Source organism: Vigna angularis, chromosome 1 (assembly GCF_016808095.1).
Source record: "Vigna angularis cultivar LongXiaoDou No.4 chromosome 1, ASM1680809v1, whole genome shotgun sequence".
In the NCBI taxonomy this organism is placed as follows: Eukaryota; Viridiplantae; Streptophyta; class Magnoliopsida; order Fabales; family Fabaceae; genus Vigna; species Vigna angularis.
The window spans coordinates 50,933,033-50,937,803 of NC_068970.1; the positions used below are offsets into that span (position 1 = coordinate 50,933,033).

A 4,771-nucleotide genomic window follows, 5' to 3' on the forward strand; every position below is an offset into this window, starting at 1 on the left:
AATCCGTATGTAATTTATATACGGATATATCCGTATGTAACTTATATACGGATATATCCGTATATAATATATCAAAAAAATAATTTTCTTTTACATACGGATAAATCCGTATGTAACATAAAATAGAGAAAAAAAATATTTATAAAAAATAGAAAGCTTTAAAATAAACAAAAAGACTTACAAATATAATATTATATAAGGTTATTGCTATTAGTTTCAACTTTCAACAAATGTAAAGAATTTATAATATATAATTATGCTTAAAACAAATAATTAAAACATAAAAATTTTATTGAAAGACTTTATAAATAGAATTCAAAACAAACCAGCCCTTGTACAATATAGAATTGAATATTAACTAAACTATAATTTACACCTAAAATATAATCAAGTTATACTCAGAAAGAAACTCTGAAACAATTGTTGCTAGCTCTGCAAATGTTGCACAAAAAATTATTGGGTGGAAGACCTTCTTCAAGCTTGATGGAATCTGAAAACAATGGGAGGGATAAGAAATGACATAACTATAGTAGACTTGCAAGGGAAGCAGAAAGTAGAGATATCTATATAAAAGAGCCATAGACATTTCTGACCTCTTAGATTGAATCCTTTTGGCGGAACATAAACCAACTTGGGAACATATGTCATCAGGTTTCACCTACAGAACAAGATCAAACTCATTTAGGTCCAAAGAGTGAAAATGCAAATCAAAAAAAATTTCACAAACCAAAAACCATGTTCAATTGGATACCTACCCCTGATACCAATAGAATCTCCAGATATATCGAAGCACATATAGTTGGACTAGCACATCTCTAATAATGAAATTAGGTACAGATGAAACAACAAAAGAAATATTGAAACACACCATAATGGAACAACATTGGCAACTGAGATCATCCTACAGTTCACAGTAGTAATATTTGTAAGCATAGCTATCTACAAATATACATTGAGTGGAAACTCACAAAAAAGTACTCACCAGCTGCTTGACAATAGCGTTGCCAACTTTAATTCCTATAAAAATATTAAATTAAATAAATTCCTACAAAAATATCAAATTAAAATATCAAAGTAATAGGAGCGAGAATTTCTGCTGTGAAAGGAAAAAGAAAGTGAAGACATGAGATGAGATTGAAGGGTAGTAGAAATAGGAGTGAGAGGTCATGATGAATACTGTGAGAAATAAGTTATTAGAGCAATTACAATGGTTGCAAGAACATGGCAATACACCACAAACACCCTTGGGTTCGTTCCTGCTGAGAAAACAAGTATCTGTGAAAGTGGCAACTTTGAATGAAACTTTATTCCAATTGAAAAGTTAACAGCGAGTAGTCTTTAATTAAAAAACAATAATTACAGTCAAACCAATATTGAAAAAAAGTAATACAGTCATTTAATTGCAAATGAAATCTATAACTTTTAACATATCAATAACACATTGTTAAAGGAGAAAAGAATTAAAATGTATAATCAAACATTTTATCTAAAAAGAAAGAGAAATGCAACTATTCCATCATGAAATACTTTTATTATTTTTATAAATAATAATACATGATTTTTTTCAAATTTTGGCCCAGAATCCTATTGAAGTTGGAATGGAGACGGTGGTACCTTATATTCACTCCCATTATCTTAATTTTCTTTGTCTATTCATTAAACTTTTAGTAGCATTAGCAAAAAGGATGAACAAGGAAAAAATTAATAAAATACAACTTCATTATTTTTCTAGTTCGTAAAATTAGCATAATTTTTCCTATTTTTTACAATCATCTTTTTATCAACCTCCAAAAGAAACAAAAGAACATGTGTCAAAATAATTGGGCTAATAATGGCCCATAAAGACAGATAAACAACAAAAGAAAAGTTATTCTCATATTCAAATATCATTATTTACATGAGTTATTCATAATTCTTACCATATCAGGTAATTCTCTGATAGATGAGATTTCCATAAGAAAGCCAATTTTGTAATCAAAAGAGCTAGAAGTAATATCCTGGAAGAAAAGTTAACAGTCAGCTTAAAGTTGATAAGCTTTGGTACTTTAATTTTCAACTAGTTCATGAAGATTTGTGTTACAAGTGATCCCTAACCAATACATGCAGATTTGGCCATGGACATGTATTTTTCCCAATTCATTGTACCTGCTGGTTAGCAACAAGGCCAGGGCACTTTTAGTTACTTTTATTTGATATTCTCCCTGTATATAGCCTGCAATCATATGTCACATTGAAGAAAATTGAACTTGTTTATGCATATCTAAGCATACCCTGCACCTTGGTCGATTATGAAATCACATAAGCAAACCAATTGTCATGTCCATTAGCAGGAATTGAGATCATTAAATCATTAAAATCTCTAAAATTAGGATTCAAAATCTCATAGATACAAATTAACTTATGAATCACTATGGTAAATTTCTTGTCTTATTAGTAAAATACAGCAGGGTACAAAAAAGAGTATGAATACTAGTAATGAAAGGTTACTTTACAAAATTAGCTTCTAGGATAAAGTTTTCTTTTGCTTCTTCATTAATTTCTCATTCATGAAAAACACAAATCTCTACTTTCTTTCTCATGGAATGCTAACAACAGGTGGGTTTCACTTCCAAGCATGGTATACTTTTACTTGTAACAACAATGGTCAACTCATTAGGAAATAGTTACCAATATAACAGTAAAAACCTGAAGTGCCAATAAATACCACAAATAAGGCTAGCCACTGAACATGTTAACTCTGTTAGCAAAATGATGAAGATGAAGTTTTGATGATGTCCAAATCAAGTCAAGAAGAAATCAAGATTCAAGATGTTATGAAGACTTGTATTGCTATGGAAAGCTTTTATAATACTCTTAGAAATATGTATAGGACTTAAATTAGAAAAAGAAAAGTGTTTTGTAAAATTACTATAGTAAATCATTGCAACAAAACACTATAGTACTATTCACATGAATAGTAACACTATTCACGTGAATAGTGACGGTTAACGGTAAGAGTATCGCACTTAACACGGACGTGGGAGAAACTAGTCGTTGAAGAAACTAGCCGTTTATGACTATTGAAGAAACTAGCCGTTTATGACCGTTGGACAAACTAGCCGTTTATGACCGTTGGACAAACTAGCCGTTTATGGCCGTTGGAGAAACTAGCCGTTAAGTTTGTCTTTTAGTAAATGGAAGAGCATTTGGATGAGTCTATAAATAGACTCTCATTTCCTCTCAAGAAAAAAACCAGAGACACAGAAACTCTTCCCTTGTGCTCAAATACTCAGAAATTCTTGAGACTTGTGTGTTCTTGTTCGGCTTGTGAAACTCTTGTCTGTGGAGCTGGTGAAGTGCTGCTACGGTGACAGAGGAAATAGCCGGTTCATCCTTGGTGTGTCTAAGGAGGTGTTCGGAAGAGAATCATCCTTCGTGAAGTATTCGGAGGAGGTGTTCATCCTTCGTGAAGTATTCGGAGGAGGTGTTCATCCTTTGTGAAGATTCAAAGGAGGTGTTGTCTCATCTCTTGTGGCATCAAGAGAGGTGTTTTCTAAACTTTTACAAATTGTATCTTTGTGATTGTAGTTTGTAATTGTTTTGTGTTAGTGAAACTGTTTATCTTGTTTTGAGATAAGCGACTGGACGTAGGATTGGTAAGATCCGAACCAGGATAAAATCATCTGTGCAAATTTCTCTCAACCTTACTCTCTTTGTTTGTCAATATTAATTGCTAAGTAAGTTTAACTGAGTAGAAATTAAAAGGCACAAGTTAGTATTAAAAACCCTCTTGGTTTGTTATCCCACGCTAACCATTCCGCTGCAGCCGCATCCTGACAAACTCCACATAAAACTCCTTACCTGCATATCGTGTTTGCAAATAAGGATGAATCCATCGACTTGGTCAATTGCACAAAGTTAGGCTCCTGAATACCCACTAATTAATCCATTAAGACCTAAGAACATGTCCAAACCAGGTTAGAGAGAATGATGAACAAAACAACATAACAAAACCTCGTGAGAAAACAAATATCACCGAAACATACCTTACTACCACTTCGAATGTTTTCAAAAAGCAACACCCTCGCCTCAATCGATATCTGGTAACAATGGAACAACGTCTTACGAACTACACCACATATCGTTACGTGCAATAGGAAGAAAGAAGAAACAAATTAGGGTTTTCGAGTTTTGCAATTTTAGGGATTTATGAATCAAAGAAGAAAGGGATTACTTACTAGATGAAGGAACTTTGTTAGCGTGACCGTGAGCGCAAAAAGAACGAAGCGTGATGGTCATAAAAGAGTATTTTCCTCTGGGACAAGTTTTCCATGATCTAAGGCATTTGCTCGTTGGTGATAGAGGTAGGAGCAAGGGTTGAGGTTCTGGCTGAGGAGCATAGCCATGGAAATGTGAGGAACTTCTAGAACCTTCGAGAGCCTCTACGCTAAGAGGTTCCTCCCAACTCCAGGCTTCCCTATCATCACCCACTACACTCCACGCTTCGGCTTGCAACCCTGTGTGTCAAGCATGCCGTGTGTCGCACACTCCTCTTCTCGTCATCCTTGTAGTAGCACTATGCAACGGTCGTCGATCCAAACCCTCGGTTAGACCGGAGCACGACGGCCCTTAACGGCACCGCGATCCCATTCCCTTTCTCGAAACCTCATTAACGAAAAACACGTGACGATGGTTTGTGATCGAGAGGGAAAGAGAAGAGAGGGAAAGCTCAGAGCGAAAGAGATGAGAGGGAAAGCTCAGAGCAAAAGAGATGAGAGGGAAAGCTGGGAAT

The 4,771-nt window shown here is 34.5% G+C and overlaps 1 long non-coding RNA gene across 3 annotated transcripts; it reads right to left on the reverse strand.

Moving 5' to 3' along the window:
- Nucleotides 1-332: 332 nt before the first annotated feature.
- On the reverse strand, nucleotides 333-4,771 carry LOC128194218 (uncharacterized). 3 transcript variants are annotated; one of them, XR_008245553.1, is made up of 8 exons: nucleotides 4,026-4,771; nucleotides 3,841-3,935; nucleotides 1,920-2,212; nucleotides 1,207-1,259; nucleotides 983-1,045; nucleotides 756-901; nucleotides 594-658; nucleotides 333-490 (listed from the first exon to the last, which is right to left on the reverse strand). It is a non-coding gene; the product is annotated as an uncharacterized LOC128194218 (long non-coding RNA). The 3 variants fall into 3 exon arrangements; XR_008245552.1 differs by lacking the exons at nucleotides 3,841-3,935; nucleotides 4,026-4,771 and having other exon boundaries at nucleotides 1,207-1,256; nucleotides 1,920-2,332; XR_008245551.1 differs by lacking the exons at nucleotides 3,841-3,935; nucleotides 4,026-4,771 and having other exon boundaries at nucleotides 1,920-2,332.